Genomic DNA, 20,086 nt, shown 5'->3' with positions numbered 1-20,086 from the left:
GGAGGAGGAGGCTCGACGATAAATATGCGTCCTGATGGTTTAGGTTTTTTGGCTCATTCTGAATATGTTAGTCTTTTCCCAACTTTGGTTTTTATTAGCTTTAATGCATAGTATTAGCTTAGGCCCTAGATTTGGCCCTTTTGATGTTATCTTTTGTTTCCTTATCTAGTGTTCTAGGGATCTTTAAATGTAAAGCTAGGATCTTTTATAATTTTATGATAAGTTTAGTAGTTGCCTAACCCTAGCTTGGAAGTAAGCCTTTCTAGCCCCTTTTTTGGTTTATTCTCTCTGGTATTTTGGGACTAAGCCAGAATTTGCTATTGTAGATAATATGTATAAATGAACAAATGATGTTGATTTTAGCTACTATTGATGAGATATTTTTATGTGGTTTAATTTCCCCTACAATATTAAATGAAGGTGGCTTCGTTAAAGGATTAAGCCACTCTGTATCTTTGTGGAATTTCAAACACCTTTGGGTTTGTACACCTGGTTTTGTATGCTGCTTAGTGTTCTGTGTTCTTCCCCCTTTCCTTATATTTACTAGTTTTTCTTGCTCTTCATTATGCTTTATGTAGAGCTTGTTGTCTTTTTCTCCCCATATTTTTTTTTAACCTTAGACTGGATTTATGCATGAATGCATGTTGGTAATTGGTTTATTTGGACTTCTCCTCTCTATCTCATTATCACAAGATTATAATCAGATGAATCAATATATATATATATATATATATATATATATATATATATATATATATATATATATATATATATATATATATATATATTATTGAATATAATCATGTTTGGTTTACAGTCAGGCTAGGAAGGGACCCTGAATATCCAATCCTCTCTTAGTATAATTTGTTAATTGAAAAAGTTGCGATACGAGAATCAAGATGAGGATACATTTAATGCATAAAATAATTTTTTAAAAAAAAATTCCATTAATACAATATAGGAAACTTAGTGATTATGTTTAGTATTATTCTAATTAATGCCTAACATTAGATAAATTGAATTTGTATATTCTAACCGATAATAAATATTTGATTGAACTTTGAATATGAAGTTTTGAGGTATGGTTAATTAGATTAGGAATGATGCAGAATCATGTATTAGAGCTCTGTTATGAAGAACATCTCAGTATGCTAATTGGACCTTTTCTCCTCCCTTATTTTTCCCTATCATTTTGTCTTAGGTTACTAATCCTTTATTGGTAGATAGTTTGTTTTTGTCTTGTAGATGGTTGGTAGATCACTATTACATGAGGGATTCCTGATGTTACATGTTAGGAAAATTGCCTTTCTCTTGGAAGTCTATTTGTAATAAAATATTTCTTATAAATTAACAATAGAGCTGCATATTTACCATGGTATTCCCCTTTAAATATGTATAATATAGGATTCCTGGGCAAGATTGGAGGTTTTCTTCCTCCATTCTTTCCTACTAGTGCCTGTTTGAATAAAGTACTTTGCAATTTATTTCCATCTAATATAATACAAGGGTTTAATCATTTATCGATCAAAAAATAAAAAATGAAATGGTCTAAACAAATCATAGACTAGTTACTGAAATATCATCATGTATTAAACATGTCGACCAAGTTGTCAAAGGCTCTAGACCCTACCTAAGAACATAAGGGGGCAAGAATATTGTAGGAGTGCTTTATCACCCTGCCACAAAGTTGTTAAGCTTCCCTGCAATCTTTTCTGGCATGTAAGATACCCAGTCTAGAAACGAGATAGTCTAAATAGATAAAACGACGAGGGATAATGGAAGTGTGTAACACAATGTCAATAATATAATAAAACATCCAAGGTTTATCATATTTATATAAGAAAAACCCATCTATACCACTTTCCACCATGTTGTGGAATTCACTTCATATCAACACATGGTGATTATTCAAATTATAATACAATCAGTCCAAAATAATATGCACATGATTATTAACATAGATTTAATGAAGTGTGAATACACATACATATTCCATTTACCCTACCTAAACATATGCCTTTAAATTAACATAAGGTTGGATTGCTATAATCCACTACTCAAATCCTATAAAATACATAGCTTTGACCTAGCTCTTAATACCAAATTCCTAATAATAGGTAGAAATAAATAAAACAATACATCATATTCATTTTTCACAATTTCCTAATAATCCACATACAACACCCTTTCAAGAATTTAGAACATAATCTGAAAGATGTTAATATAAACTAAAGTCTCCTCTTGGAAAATTTCACTTGAAAGTAAATTTAACTCATCAATTCTACCCACAAATGGTTATATTAAAAAAACACACATCACAAATAGTTCACAAGAAATCATGAAGGACATGCTCTTTCCTATAATGGTAATATCTCATCTAGTCACTCTTCACAATGAAAACACTCATTAAGATACTTTGTTAAGTATTATAATCCATTCACCTTTAGATACTTTTTATTTTACATTAAATTCACATCACTTTCAATATGTCCAACATCAACATCAAGGATAAATATTTCATATATGCAAATACCCAACTAGTGGATGAGCATGAAGGAATGATGTGTATATAAGCTTTTGGGGTTGCACTGGTCGCTGCATCAAAATTAGTGAACTAACCACAAGCACCATGGTCAAGGACATCCAATCAGAAAAGCGGCAACTATTGGATGACACCCTGTCATATTTAATTTGGGTTTCCCTCTCACCATTCCTTATAACTCTCAACTCCTACTAGCTAGTGCTTTAATGAGCAATATTTTCCAATTATAATGTTTTATGACTTAATCACATCAGATGTGAGTATAATAGGGCTCGATGCAATATACCTAATGTATGACATAATATCTACACTTTCAATTTCATTACTCATTTTTGTTACATACCCACGTTTCTGATTGACATAGTTGATGCTGATTCCAATATGTGATCGATTAATGTTTTTTCATTGTAGTACATAGAGTATTCTTGTGGGTGGGTTTTAGCACTGTAAGGCTAATATAAACAAGGGCTATAGGGCAGTTAAGTTCTTGCCAAAAATTGAAAGAACAGTTCTTATATTTTGTCTCTGATTTTGTATGATTTAGCTGAGACATTGTATTTGTATTATTAGAAAGAACTTAGTTCTTCATGATTTATTTTTAGAGTGTGATACTATATTTGTATTATTATTAGAAAGCATTTGGTTCTCCATAAATTTTTTGGACAACACTTAAACTAGAAGATCAACTTGAGATTAAAAAAAAATTGTCGCTAGATTTACAATTGAAAATCAATCTTTTCCAATTTATCTATAGATAAAAAGGACTATTATCAGACCAAATCATCAAACCAAAAATCTAATTGGATTCATCTACTATTAAAAACAACCATTAAGCCACAAATTTAGGTACTACCAACCATAAATATAAACCGTATACTTGAAGAAAATAAATCATTTGGCTTCCAGTAAAGATTTCAAAGTTGTTAATATAAAAGTCAATAATACTCTAAAAAAATATGAATTGTGTTTTCTCATTGGGAGCTAGGCATTAGACAAAATTGACTCAGATACATGTTTGAGCTATAGAAATAATTGATAAATAACTAGCTCCTAATGTAGAAACTACCACTTCCCCTTCAAATTTACTTTTGGAAAAAAAATATTGCTCTTAATTTTTTAGGTTGAGTTATTTTTTTTTCAATTTGCAAATTGAAAAATACAGAACATACATAAATATTTTTGCTAGAAAATCATTTTTAAGATTGGAGCTTGAACCAATTTAGAATAGCTACTTCTCAAACTTACATTGTTCTTACTAGAAATTAGATTGCATTAGCTCTCCGCCAAATACTTACAATGATATATTCTTGGCATTAGAAGTTGCCAAGTTAGAAAGGAACTATTTCTATGGATATAAACTCATCAATGATTGTTAGAAAACTCCTCCAATCAACTTGTCATCTATTCAGGACTCTTGTAACCATTGCATGAGAAGGCACTCCCAATAGTTTGTTTCTCTTATGTAAATCGGTCATCCACTAAACACATTAACCTTTAGAAAAATCCCCACTATGTTGCACCAAACTGAAAGGTTACAATTTTTTAATGGGTTAGAATGCATAAAAGTCTCACACCAACAAGTGACTTCTCCATAAATATTGTTCATGCCAAAACATTAGATGGCCCAAATACTCCTCACCTTAGTTAACATGTTTAACTAATTTCACCCGCAAGGATTAGTACAACTCAAGGAAAATAAATATCCACAACACTTTAATAAGCTATGGTTTAATAACAATAACAATAATCACCAATATCTAAAAGATAGGCAAGCAACAATATTAACTTTCCTCACAACAATAATACCTAAAATTCGGGTAAGAGGAAGAAGACGAGTCTCAATTTCGTGGAAGTCCTTTTTGTGGAATGAGACTTCTTCCAAATCGGGCACCTAATTTTTAAGAAATGGGTACTTGTTCTGGTTTGGTAGCCCAATCCATTTCCAAAAATTAGGAGCCTGATCATTGAGTATGGATCGGGCTACTGAATGTAAATGAGAGTATGATTTTAAAAATTGGGTACCTGATTCGTAAAAACTTATATCCCATTTTTTTGGGCATTTTTTGTCATTTGTTTTGGTGATAGCAACTTTTGAAGACAAGAGCTTGATTTTAAAAGTCCTATTGACCCCCCCCCCCCCCCCCCCCAAGTTGATTTTTTTCACTCTTCCAGGTATTTTACTTTGTTTTATATTATTTTCAGTTTTTTGCTATAAATTTTGGTCAATTTATTATTTTTTGTTCACAATTATTATTTTTATATCTGTAATTAGATTTTCATTGTATTTACTTTAAATATTATTTTCTTTGACAAATTTAGTGTATTAAATGTAGAATAACTTAACTATAAACAAAAACAAAATACATAAATCATAGGTTCAAGTGGTACTAAAAACATAAACTATATGTTCAATTTCAATAAAAAAACATAAAATGTAAGTGGAAAACATAAACATTAGCATTATGTAAAACAATAAAAATAAAGTTATTAGGCAATGAAAACTAAAAATAATTTTCTTCATTCAAAAAAAATTTAAATTTGAAAATTGTAAACTTAGAAAACCAAAAAGTGTAAAAATTTGCATTCATATCTTGTTATCCTCAAGCTCCTCCCTATTAGTTTAAACACTAAAGACTTTAAGTTGATGTAAATCCATACCCTAAACTTAACCCTAGTCCATTTAAACCCTAACTAAATAAAATAATATTCCAAAATAGTAAACCGTGATTGTAAATGTAAACACTAAATATAAATACCAAACCATAGTTGTCAACAACAAACCATAATCCTATCTCTAATTACAAATGCTAAAATTGTATTTTAAATGTTAAATGCTAACCTTAATACTAAATGCTAGATCATAATATTAAACTTAAGCCTAACCCTTATCCTAAATGCTAAATTGCAACCTTAATTCTAAATGGCAAAACTTTAATAAAAAATGTTAAATCCTAAATCTTAACCAACATATGTTAATGCTCAATAATAAAACCTAAATTTGTAACTATTAAGTTCCATAATTTTAAATCCTAACCCTAAAAGTAAATGCAAAGACCTAATTATAATCCTAATAAAAAAAAGTCTTAAATGCTAATCCTTAATCTTAATCGTAACCTTAAATACTAGCCCTAGTTATCATTTAATGGTCTAGGATTAAGGTTTAGCATTTAAAATTTAGGTTTAGGGTTTAGCATTTAGTATCATGGATCATATTCAATTTTATATTATAATTAGGCTTTAAAGGATTTAGGGATAGGGTTAGGATTAAGATTTAAAAAACTAAGACTAGAGTTTAACATTTAGTATTAAAGGGTTAGGGTTTAGCATTTAGGATAAGGGTTTGACATTTATGATCAAGGTTACAATTATGATTTAGCATTTACAATTAGGGTTCATGTTTAGCATTTATAATTAGGGTTCATTATTTAGGATTATTTTTAAGATAGGATTTAGGTTTTACTATTTTAGATTTAGATTTAGTATTTAGGACTATTGGTTAGCAAATTGGGATTCAACATTTAGGATCAAGATTTTCCATTTAAACCCTAACTAAAAACCTAATCCATATATCAAGTGTAACCATAACCTAAAATGTAATATAAACCCTAACACTTTAGAACCAAAAGTCTAAGCACAATCATAACACTAACTATACTACTAACTCAAACCATAAACTTAACTATTATCGTAATCATAACCTAAACCCTAATCCTAGCACCAAACATAAGTATTTATCTAAAATAAGATTGATTTTGATACAATGGTTTAGTACAATGTTTTTGAGTGGTTTTAAGTTACGTGCAGGTTATTTATATTTCTAGGGTTAGATAATTTTGTGTTCTCTTTGTTAATTTAGAGTTATCATTCAAAGCTTTTAGTTTATTTAGGGTTTTGGATCTCCTTATAAAATTTATTTTTACCTTAACCCAAAAAAAATGTCTCCTGTTAACTATTCTTAGTCATTTTCATCATCAAATGCTATAATACATATTGTAAGCTTTAAGATTGACATCAATGGAAACACATAACACTAACCATAATATCCTATCAAAATTTGTTTCTCTAGCCATTGGAATGCATTATGCAAAACCTCAATGGTCGAAACCACATCCATGAGTTTATCAAAATTCATAATATTTACTATTAATGGTGAACCTCTCATCTATTATGGATGATGTACCCACAATATTAGGTTTAACTAAATATATAAAATTTACAAGGTTGATAGAATATTGTTCCTAATTTGAAATGTGGAAATGCAATTTTGATGCTAATTATTAATGTTTATTTAAGTATCAATTAATTCATTTTATTCATCTAGTAATCTCCTAAACCACTTGTCCAATCATCTTGATAGTTTTCAAAATTCAATACTTTATGAAACACATATATAAAGTAAAGAAAAATTTGTGCAAATAAACTAAAAATGTATATATTACAACACTATGAGTTCCTAGGATGTATATATATATATACAAATTTAAAACTAGTACATTAATTTAAACATATATATATATATTTTAAATTAATTTATATTACAAACACATGCTGTTGGAATTATGGTATATTTTTCATTAGTGCAAACACTTATTCAATTCTGAATGCTTATCTAGCTCATCACTTAGTCTACAGTGTATACTGAGCATTCAGTGGTTACCTTATAAGTTCAGCAGGTAAACAGTTCTCACTGAGCATTCCAAAGGATACTGAGTGAATGAGAAGTTCAACAGTGTTTACCGAGTGAAAAAGGTAAACAAAGGACTCAGTGTTTACCGAGTGAAAAAGGTAAACAAAGGACTCAGTTTTTACCGAGTGAAAAAGGTAAATGAAGGACTCAGTGTTCATCGAGCAAAGCAAGGTAAACAAAGAAGTTAGTTTCTACTGAGTGACACTATATCTACCGAGTTACCAATGGTTACCAAGTTCCAAGCAATGTTGTGTGGCTAGTATGAACTGAGCCTCTACTCCTACCGAGTGCATGATGATGCCGAGCAATGTAGTGGATGCCGAGTATCAGAAGGTCATCAAGTTAGCTTGAGGAACCCGAGTTTTCTACTATTTGGCCAACTCAGTAATATTTTATTCACTTGTGTTTTGGCCGATCTTGTAATTGTAAATATTGGAATGGTATATATGTAATGTATGATATCATTTGTAGTATGGGAATATATGAAAATATTTTTGAAGAGATTGATGTTCGCATGTAAAGAAGGTATTGCAAATCAACAGCAGAGTTAAAGGGATTCAGCAAGGTCAACATAGGAGCAGAAAAGTTATATCTATCACATCAGGTGGTCAATGCAAAATGGATCTTATCAGGAAATAGTTGTAAGCAGATCCACTACTTCATCCTAACAAGGGAATCCATTTATAAATCCTTTAATAGGGTAGACTTAACAGTCCTTTTGTAAATCTCCTAATAGAGTGCATACTTCATTGTATGTTTTGGAAATCCTCTAACAAGGTGGATCTAGCAGTCCTACTTGCTCCTAAGAGGGCAGATCACCAAAAGTGATCATTGTAAGCCTTAACAGGCCAACTTTATATTGTAGTATTGAAGTTTTGTGGGCATCATCCCCACCCCAGTTTTAATTTCTATTTGGAAGGTTTCTGGGTCACCAAATCTTTGTGTACATGTGCAATGAATGTTTAATCTTTCAGTTATGTAGTAGATTAGATGAATGAGTGGTGAATGGTTAAAATGCTGAATTGTTTTATAAGTTACTGATTCACCCCTCCCCTCTCAGTAACCTATCTTATCCTGAATATTTCCAACACATGCATACATAAAATATGTGTACATTAAAATTATTTATATACACATGTAACACATGTGCATACATAAAAATAAACACATAAATATTAAAATGTAATATAAACCCTAACACTTTAGAACCAAAAGTCTAAGCATAATCATAACAATAACTATATTGCTAACATGAATCATAAACTTAACTATTATCCTAATCATAACCTAATCCCTAGTTGTAGTGCCTACCTGTAGTTTACTTTTCATGTTATATTGCTGAATTCTTTTAAGCCAACTTTTATGGTTATGTGTTATGGTTTAGTGGTACTTGGTTACCTGATTTGATTGATGTTATTTCATAGTTAGAATATATATTTGATGAGCTACTTGATACTCAGTCATTTCATGTGTTCATGGTTATCCTTTTGATTATGATGCTTTGTATGTTTCATATAGTGATTTCAATTGTTTTCATGATGACTATTCGATGGATGATTTTAAACCTTTTTTTTAATGGTTACTTACCCCATACTTGCATTTGTATGGTGTACATGTATGTTTTACTTTATGTTTGACATTTCTGATGTGGTTGAGGGAGGGTCATAGTCACCTACTAGTCATGATCTACACGATGTACCACTCCCTGCCATTGCTTATTTAGTTTAGATATATATGCATATGTATATGTTTAGCTTTTATACAGATTGCAGGTATCGGGCATTGACTTCCTTGAATTGCCAGGATGAGCGTGCCCTATCATAGTATCACAATGGTAAAGAGGGGAGATAGTTCTCAAGTCCAAATCCTAAACCTGAGCCAATTTTCCTAAAATATAGGACAAGTATTTGAAGTATTTACCTTTCCAAATTTGTCAAGTGACTTGAATTTGAGATTTTGGACATTTGAGTTTGAATTCTTACTTTGTCTTTTAGACGAGTTTTCCTCTTTCAGTTTGTGGGTCTACTATGATTTTTAGTTATAATTAAATCAAACAAAGATATATTAAATGATTTGATTAAAATGAAGATTTTATAAAGAAAAATCAAATTTTAATTATATTTAATTATTTGGGAAGTTAATTAAATAGAGGAAATAAATTTAAAGATTTAATTAAAAGACCAAATTTGGTGTAATTATATTTATTTAATTTAATTATAATAAATTTGGAAGTTTCATTTTAATAATGAACTTTAAATTTTATTATTAGTTAAATTAATAAATATATTTTCTAAGTACGTCAAGTATTATTTAATAAAAACAAAGTGGGTATAATTTAAATAAAATTTATTCTAATTAAGAGAAAAAAGTATGCACAAAGAACTAAATAAATTTAAATAATAAAAGAAAAGGCTTTTCCCTGTCCATGGAACTGAAACCCTAGGTTGAGAAAATTCTTTATTAGTAGATTAGAGCTCATTTCTCCACACACAGGTTTGGAGGATCAATTTTTCAGAAAGATTGTGGGAAATGGAAATTGTTGCACTCTTCTAGCATTTATCAAATCTTAGTATAAGATCAAGGTAGAAATTTTATAGAATTCATCATAGTAAACTCTTGTTGTATCTTTGTCCTCTTTGCGATTATTATACGGATCTTGTTTATGAAAATCTTATGTTAAAATGAAACCCTTGTTTGAATATTTATTGTTCTTTGTTGCTGAAATGTTTGTAAAACAAAATGATTTGAAACCTTCATTGTAAATTCTTGAATTGATAGAAATTATTTCGTGATTAGGATTCTGATAGCAAATAAATTCGATTGGTTGAAGGTATTCTCCCTATCTAAATTATAATGAGAAATTATATATATATATATATATATATATATATATATATATATATATATATATATATATATATATATATATATATAAAATGCACCACACTAAGTAAATAATTATTGTGATAACTATACATATTTTTTATTGGGAAATGAGATTTTTTTGAAAAAACACACACACACACACACACACTCACACACACACACACACACACACACACACACACACACACACACACACACACACACACATGTATATACATACATATGTATATGTATATACATACATATGTATATGTATATACATACATACTTATACATACATACATACATACATACATACATACATACATACATACATACATACATACATACATACATACATACATACATACATACATATATATATATATATATATATATATATATATATATATATATATATATATATATATAAGGGTGGTGGGGGAGGGGGGCAGGGCACCACCTCCCCAATCTCCAACACCTTGTGACTGCATATGTAGGCTGCATGATAGTCTGTTTCCATAGCAGTAAGTACTACCTTACGACATTACACGATTGTTGTGGGTAACAACATTGCAATAGCGTTATAGACTGCATACTTAAAAAATATGCTAAGTTTATTTATTTTTAATATTTTTATAAAAAATTAATTCAAAATTGTTTATATATATATATGTGTGTGTGTGTGTGTGTGTTGATTGATGGAGGTATAAACAAGATAACAAGATACTAAGAGATCGGGGGGGGGGGGGGGGGGGGGGGTGGGGGTGGTTGAATTAGAATCTTAAGCACTTTTACTTTTCAATAATTCATTCACACATCCACCAATTGTCTTGTTCATGTAAAACTTGTAATAATGAATTTGTTGTAACATGTAAATATGATCTATCACATGCATGAAAATAAACACATAATACAATATTTGTTACCTAGAAACCCTCCAAGGTGAAGGTAAAAGTGGGGTGGGGATGACACCCACAAATCTTCACTATTGTAGTGATAAAGTTAACCTATTAGGAGATTTACAAAGATCTTTTTTTCAATGGTGAAAGTAGTTGAGGCTACTATAATTATATATAAAATAATAAAACCTAGTTCAAAGGCTCCACAGGGAAAGAACTAGGAAGAAAACCCCGCATGTTAGCCCCATTACAATAATTACATTAATTTCTAATTCTCAAAGCGAAAACATATAGCTTAGTACAAATATTTAGCAAAGCATAACTTGGAAAGACTCCTCAAAGAAGCTAGCATTTGATGATGCTTGGTACAATGATCAATCTCACAATCACACCTAAGGGGAGTAATGTTCTCTTCTAATTATGTCATTTAATTCCCCATTAATACTATTACAATCTGCCATTGTGAGTAGTTCAATGTTTATTGAATCACATCCCATATTCGAGAGCTAATCAGCCACATGATTACCTTCTTGATAGGTATGGGAAATGACACAACTTTTAAATTCATCTAGAAGTTGCTAGATATGATTAAAAATATATCCCAAATTCCTATTAGATAAATTTCTATTAATGCATGCTTGTATCACTATAAGTGAATCACCTTCTACATGGATGCATTCAAATCCTAATGATTTGGCAAGAACTAACCCTTGAAGTAAAGTTGATGCTTTAACAATATTGTTTGTTCCAGGTAGAATATCAAAAGATTTCATAGCAATTGGATGCCCAAATTCATTTCTCAAACACACCCCAATTCTTGACTTACCTGGATTCCCCCGAGAAACCCCATCAAAATTAATTTTGATAACACCACAATCTAGAGGAAGCCACTTGACCTTATTCTTGTCCACTTTCCTAGAGGTGTTGTTCATTTAAAAAAGGATGGTAATGTTATATACCTTCATTCCTTGAGCATTGCATTATCCCATGATCTAAATTGAACCTGTGATGATCCTGACTTGATGTTAGCAAAGAGCACTTCAGATATTGACTTTTCTATAGTAAGTATCACATTCTCTACTAATGATGGGGACTATCTAAAGATAAGCTTATTGCATTCCCACCATAATGCCCAAACAATCAAGGATGCGAGCACTTCCATATTGGAGCAAGAAGGGAATTGGCCTGAACTATTGGCCAAGATTCAAATAATTCATGTAGTAAATTGGGAAGTGGCATAGCATACTTCAATTTGTTAAGCACTAATTTCCAACATTCCTATGTAAATTCACATGTAGAAAAACATGATCTGCATCCTCAAACTCTCTTTGACAAAGTAAGCATTTACACATCTATTAAGACCACTCTATTAAGAGATTTACCTGATTAAAGTTGGTTAGAACTGATTTAGTACCTAACTCTCGGTATGCTCTATAAGCTAATTTTGAGTCTTCTCCTTACTATTTGATCCTCTCCTCTGATTTGATAATACTTTTCTTCCCCCTTTCCTGCTCTGAATAGGTCACTTGCTTTGTTAAGAGATTAAGAAAACACTTTCACTAACCTCTAATTTATTCTCAGTCTTTCATCTTTCACTTCGTTGTTCACATATTACTCCTTGTTCACATGTACACTCTTCTCTTCTTAGCTCCATGCTATTTGATCTAGGTTAAGATATTATCTATTTAAAGAGTTTCGTAAAAAGTTTTCTAGATGCTTCCATAATTAGCCTCTCCATCTAAGTCATTGATTATAAAACATAGGGATCTATGATCCATGTCATTAATGCATAAAACTCTCTATAACAACCTCTACATATATTACATTTTCCTTCCATGTCACTTGAAAATGATTTACCTTAAAATCTATTCCACTCTTGAATTTTATTTAAACTTTTCACTGCTTGACCTTTACCATTTTATGATGCTCAACATTGTTGTTGCCCAATCTATATTGTGCACACCATGTACTATGCAACTTGACACTTGTATTCTTGAAATTTCTTGGTCGATGTTGAGCTCAACTTTAGAGTAGCTCAATCCCAGTGATGACCATTTGACTCTACCTTGTAAATGAGTAAGTGTTTGACACTAATAGACAACAATAGTTAAAGATACCAACAATCTCCCCCTTTGACATTAGTGGAAAAAACACTTTTTCATATTTAGTACATTGTTACAAATATAATCTGATATTGAGCTCTCCCCCTAAGTCTTATGACATGCCAAAATGAATAATAAATAAATAATATAAAATGAATTACTCCTTTAAAAAATCCATTTCCCCATTCTTTTTGAACACTTATGTCACAACTGCTAGGGTTGAATGCATGGAAGGAGACCATATTTATCAATGAATATCTTGTGAACTCAGGTGATCATGGACAGTGAATGATCCCATGTGGTTCTTACTACCTCCAAAATGTGATTCTACAATTGTTATCTTGCAACTAGATCAATTAAGTTCTCGGTCACTGAAAGATTGTGATATTCTTTGATAAGATCTTGGGCTGATTGCATCTCCCTTTGCATGACCTCAAAATGAGGTATCAACATGTCTTGAATAGAGATCAACTTAGATCTCATGTTGTTGTCAACTATCTGAAGCTTGACCAATGTGCCTTGAGCATTTAGTAAAGTATTGTAATGATCAACGCTAGATCATGCTAACTATGAAATAACACTGATAGATCTCTTCATCTTAGTTTGAATCTAGTTTATTTGTTCTTGAAGATTATTTGTGAATCTTGGCATGTTTGAGAAAATATTGTACAAATATTGTACCTTCTATATAAGTTCTAGCATAATCTGTATACGTTCTTGAAATTGCACTTTCTTCTTGACAATGGTTATGGAAAATTTATCCACAACCTTATTCTCGAATCTTCTAGCTCACCAATCCATCAATTTATCATTTTATTCCATATTACCAACATTCACTTGTTCAACAATATTTACAAGCTAGGTAATGATTGGGGTTTCTTCATCAAAATTTTGAATATCAAAAGTATCAACAAAAATATTTTTCACTTCATAAAGTACTTGCTTTTGCTTATGCCTTCTCTTTAACTCTTCTTGCCGCTTCTTTTTTGCCAAAATCTCTTGTAACAAAATTGTTTGTTCCAAGGTGAGATTTTCCAAATCCAACTATGGCATCTTAATTATTTCATCCAGACTAACTTCAATATCTGGTGAAGTATCCTTTATTGATTTTCATTTTCTTAGTGAAGGAGTGTTCCTTCTCATAACTACTTTGGGAGTTGGTGAAGGATTTTCACCACTTGGTCATGTTGGTGTATCAGTGCTCAAGAGAACATTGGTTACACTTGGTTCAACTCTATTTATTTCTTTTTTATCCTCATATGAGGTGCTGAAATTGTCTTACCATCTACACTTTTCTTTTTCTTTAGTTTTTGTCTTTGTATCTATGAGACTTTATTGCTTGGCTTTAGGACTTTTAGGGGTGTCGACATATATAGGTGACATGCAGCCTTGTGGACTCAACACAAATGAACTTTCTCCACTATTGTAATCATCTTCCATGGTCATAGTTGTAGTTTCTTTCTTTCTTTCTACTCCCTTGGTTGTTAGCCTAAAAATGCTTTTCCAAAGCAATTCATCCTGATGTACTGCAACTTCCACTTTATTCTATAAAATAAAAAATATTCTATACTTAGGAACAAATCTACTCCAATACTTTTCCACAAATGCTTCCTATTTATCTTGGGTTGAATGAGGCATAACTCTGACTAAGATGTCAATCCTTATCTTTTTCTCTTCTACTTCTAGCCAGTGCCATCTTCTTTCCAATCTTTCATATAATTTTTTTGGTATCTTCTTCTCAATTTCACTAGGGGTTAGCTTATGATTAATAATCATATCTACCATAGCCTCCTTAATTTTGGTTCTATCAGTATTATCCAGTGTATCATATTTTACAAATCTAAAGCTAGATAGTGCTAAAGATCTTCTTATATTTGCACATACCTCTTCAATAGACTTTGTGTGCACTTTGGGTGGTCCTCTGACCAATCTCCTTCTCTTAGGTTTAGGGGCACTGGGCTCTATAGTCTCTATTACTCACTACTTTTCAATTTTCTTAGCATTAGTAGCTTCCCTAGTTCTTGGCTTAGTTGGTGGTGGAGGAGAGAGGGGTGTCACTATTAGCTTCTTAGTTCCTTTAGCTTTCTTACTCAATGGAGTGACAACAACTAGGGATTTACTCTTGTCACCTTCTTCTTCTTCCTCTTCCTCATCACCATTATCTTTTTCTTCATCCTCTCCAAGATCTCATGTAATATATAATGGTTCCTTTCCCTTGCCCAGGGTGCCTAGTTTTTCTTCTAGGTCTTCAATCATTCTTTTCCTTTTCTTCTCGTTAGAAGCTATCTTGATATTTATAGTTATTCTAGCATTAGCTTTCTCATATTTTCCAAAAGATTCTGCTTCAATGTTAATTTCTTCTTTCAATAGAGCAACAATGTTTGCAATCACTAAATCACTATCAATTTCATAATCAAAACTTTATAACCAAGCCTTCCCCAACTTTACTACCCGCACAAATATGTTTTCTGTATCTAAAAGAAAAAATATGTCATTGAAATACCTTGTAACTAATTCTTCTGGTATCCTCATCCTCATCTTCATTCTTTCCTTAAATTCCTCAAAGTAAGAATCCATGACATTCTCAAAATTTTCTTGTAATTGAGTAATGCATTCATTTAACTATCTTATCATTGGTTTTTCTTGTTCCCAAATAACATCACCAACACCAGGAACATACTTCTGGATGTAAAAGAAAATGCATACAATGAGGGATCCAAACTTACACATTGAATTCTTTTCTTATCTTATAGATGATAGACTCTTTTCTAATTGTAGTCTTTGCAGCTCAGCAAGATCATATTCATGATCTTTCATCACTATCTTCCATGCTTGATCCACTACCATACACGACACACTATTCAATCTACTTGACTTATAAAATTTGTGAGTTGTAACTCTCATAGAAAATTCAATTAGTGGATCAATAATGTTTGCAATGGATAAACCTCATCCATTCCACTTGATATCTATGTTTGCCTCAACTTCCTCTCGACTCAGACATCCCATGGTTTTCTTCTATTCTAGGGATGGATAGCCTATGACTTTGTGAATCATTTTCTTCATGATCTCCATAGGTCCATTCTCTAGCCAATAGTTTATATCATGGATTCTTTAAAAAAAATCTTAATGCATTCAATCTTGAAATTCTTTGCAAATTCTAGGGCACGAGTTAACTCTTTCTTGTCAACAACGTTAAATTCATCCTTCAAGATTCCTTTATTACATAAATTCTCATATGCTTCTCTAATCTCATAGTTTCCTCCTTCTGCGATCTTACACATGTAATAACTTCTAAAATCATGGATCATAATAACTTTAGGTGGTATCAAGGTTAGTGCACCCATTGAATCTCCTCTCATTGCAATTTCTATAATAGCACGAAACTTAGGTGGAGGACAAGCGTCACTCTTCACCAATTGAAGTTTACTAACCTCTTGGCTCATTCCAATAGTAGATGAAGCTGACATATTATTTGTTAGGGTTTGAAGTCTTTTCTATCTCTTCTAAATTACTTGGCACAGTTCAGATCTTCACTCATTTAGGCTTCTCATCCAAATTTCTCTTGTGTTCTATTGCAAGTCGCTTAAATCACCAAATCTCTCTATGCTATTGAAATATGCATGCAAGGTATTAGATAATGTCTTCAAAATTTGATATATACCTTATTTTGATAGATTACGGTGTTCCTTAATGTTGTGTACTCAAGAAAGTGGAAGCCAATTGTCTCAATCGATATTGGTACCTTTTGAACTAGGTCTTTTCTTTACAGCTCAACCTCTTCCATATCACTCGGTCGCTACCATTTCACTCAGTTTCTACCATTTTACTTCTAAAGTGCTTGGTCCATGTTGTAATGCATGTTCAACATAGAAATTTTATTGATGTTTGAAAACCCTTCATAAATATGTTCTTATGCATCTTTACATATGCAAATATGAACTTTTGCACATTTCATGTAAGGAGCTGATATATGATATATCAATTAAATACACAGTTCCATACATACCTCTCTAACTTAGTTTGAGATGACATGATCACCTTCTCCATTGGATTGGGTGACTTCAGCTCTATTAGCTCTACTATTTCCATCTTCTACTCTCTTTTTCCATTTTTGATTCATTTCCTTCTTTATTTTCTCAACGTATACTTTTCCTTTACCTTCATCTCTTGTTTGATTTGGTGAATGCACTTGAGTCCTACAATTCTTGCTTATATGTCCAAACTTGTGACATTTGGAACATGCAATATTCAATACATAATTCTTCCTTTGATTTGTCCAGTGAGATTTTTTCTGAGATCTACATTCATATGCTCTATGCTCATACTTTTGACAGTTATAGAAATATTCTTCAAATCTAGCTGTAGTAGATGCATTCCTTATTCTTGACCTAAAATCATGTATTTGGTGTCCTTGTTTCTTGTAGTAAAAATAGTAACCAGTAAAATTAGGTTTAGCATTTTGCATACCATGTTTTCTTTGACAAGTGTTTGCAATATGACCAAGTTTTCTACAGTGATAGCATGTTGGTTTGTCATTTGACTTTGGACTCCCTAGTTCTCCGTTCCTGGATGGTTCTCCTTACCCAGTGTATGAATCTCCTAACTCATCAAGGCTGTTAGATGACTTCATAAGTTCTTCAAAGTATTTCATTGATTCTTTTGGTTTTTTGAATCTCTCCATAGATTCTTTCTTAGTTTTCAATTCATTCTTTAGTATGTCCTTTTGTGATTTGAGGTTTTCAATTTCCACATCCTTATGATTCAATTCCTAATTTGCAAGCATTAGCTGATTCATCATGTCCAGTTGTGTGTTTGTGAGCTTTTGCACATTTGATATCCTTTCTTCAAGTCTAGTAGCCATTTCTCTTTTGTCTTCTTCAACTTTCTTCTTTTGTTCATTCACTTCACATAGTCTTACTGATTGGATTTCATGTTCTCTTTTCCATCCTCTTATTTATTCATTCAGGAGTTTTTTCTTTTCAAGTAGATTTGTAAATGCTTTTTCATTTGGATTTATTGATTCAAATATTACTTTAGTCTCAACTTCTTTATAGGAAAATTATTTTATCTGGATAGCCAATTGCTTTCTCCTTTTTAGGGATTCCTTCAAATCTTGTCTTTCTTTCTCAAGTTTCTACAGTATGAGTTGGATGTTAGTCACCTGATTGTCAATAACCTTGTCCAGTTTAAAATCCTCCATCTCCAAGATCTAATCTCAAAGGTTTTGACACTACTAGACAATAATAGCTAGAGATACCAATAATATATATGTGTGTGTGTGTGTGTGTGTGTGTGTGTGTGTGTGTGTGTTATTTAATTAAGTTTAAATTGAATTGAATTGAATTTCTAATTTATAGTTTAATGATATTAAAGTTGATTTTTTATGAAATGAAATAATATTTATTAAAATATAATGATTATTTAAATTCTATAGTGGTACTTTTAAAATATTAATAACTGGGTTTTATGGGTGGATTTTAGAAGAAAGATGTCGATTGAGAATTGCATGCATTATAAACTATTTTATTTCCTTTTAAATCAACTCAAGATCTTATCAAACACATTTAGAAAATGTAGTCAATTAAGGTATATGAATGAAACCTATATTTTGGTCAATCTAAATTTGAAACCTATATCAACTAGGATGCTTTCAAAAATGAAAACTTGTTTTGAATCAATTTTTATGAATTATATTAATAAATCAAAATAACCAAATAACTACACTTGTTCTCTTGCTTGTCAAATTATCGTGGCCTATTATTGTGATGGGGTTTGGGGAAACCTAGTAATTTGGTCAGTTAGGTATGTTTACCAAAGGATTGGGAAGTAATTGATTTATGATATTGTTAGGTTATGTTGTGATTTTTGTGTTTTAACCTTTAAAGAATTGATAAGTTATTTATTGTGATTTCTAGTTGCTTGTAAAGAATTGATGTATACATTGTGATTTTATGAGATTCTCTATGATGAGCTTAGGGTAGGTTATCTTTGTGTATGTTAGGACATGGCTTGCAATGGAGGCCAAAGACCTAAAAAGGTTGCCTGGGTAACCCATTATAAGTTGTATTAATAAGTGATAACATTTTCATTAATGGGGTTAAAATGAATTAACAAGAGTTAGAGTACTACCTCACCCATGCCTCAGGTACTAATATAGGCTAGGTTGGGAGTATAGAGGATGCTCGGTTGCAACCTTTCCTCATTAGCATGCCTTGTCTGTAAGAAAGGATACTGATGCCACATAAAGTCACTAGGGGGCCAGAGTACAGAGAGGCTATTAGGGTACCCTTAGAGTTGGCTCATGTGATGACACTTTCCCACTTACATATTAGGTTTCCTATGTGTCTTTGTTGCCTCTAGGATTAGATGTTACTTGTGTACTAATTGGTAGCTTTGAGATATATGTCTATCAGGATTCCCTGACCTAGATTCTTGTTACGACCTTTGGATTGTGATCCATTTGGGACTTGAGGTTATCTCCTCAGCATAGTGGGAGTGTGCCATTTAGGTTTTACAAGGTTAAGTGGTAGTGTTTCATATACCATTGAGGTCCAATAGATGGATGCTGATGCTGGAGGTATTTGTGTAGTTGTTCTATCCTTCTGATCTTGTGATTTTGTTCTATGGTCATATTATGATTCAATATAATTTGATTATTTGAGATCCTATGAGATGTTGTATCTTATCTTAATGTATATTATTATAACATTTCATACCCTGTGACTTGTACAAAGGATGATTATGCAATTTAGTTATGCCATGTGACATCTTATGTACCTACATATTATTTCATTTGATTTCATACTTATGGTTATTCTATGACGTGAAATTTGTTTATTTACTGGATTTATTCTTAATAAAACTTATGTATGTGATTCATCATCATGAAACACTTGAGAGATGTAACTGTTATCTCTTGTTATTTTATTCTTTCAAAAAAAAAAAGTTGAGTAGACTTAGTGACATAATAGGTTAATTTCTTTTG

This window comes from Cupressus sempervirens, chromosome 10 (assembly GCF_028749045.1).
Source record: "Cupressus sempervirens isolate cs-2001-9-10 chromosome 10, ASM2874904v1, whole genome shotgun sequence".
Classification (NCBI taxonomy): domain Eukaryota; kingdom Viridiplantae; phylum Streptophyta; class Pinopsida; order Cupressales; family Cupressaceae; genus Cupressus; species Cupressus sempervirens.
The sequence above is the reverse complement of the archived record's forward strand: the minus strand, read 5'-3'. Positions refer to the sequence as shown.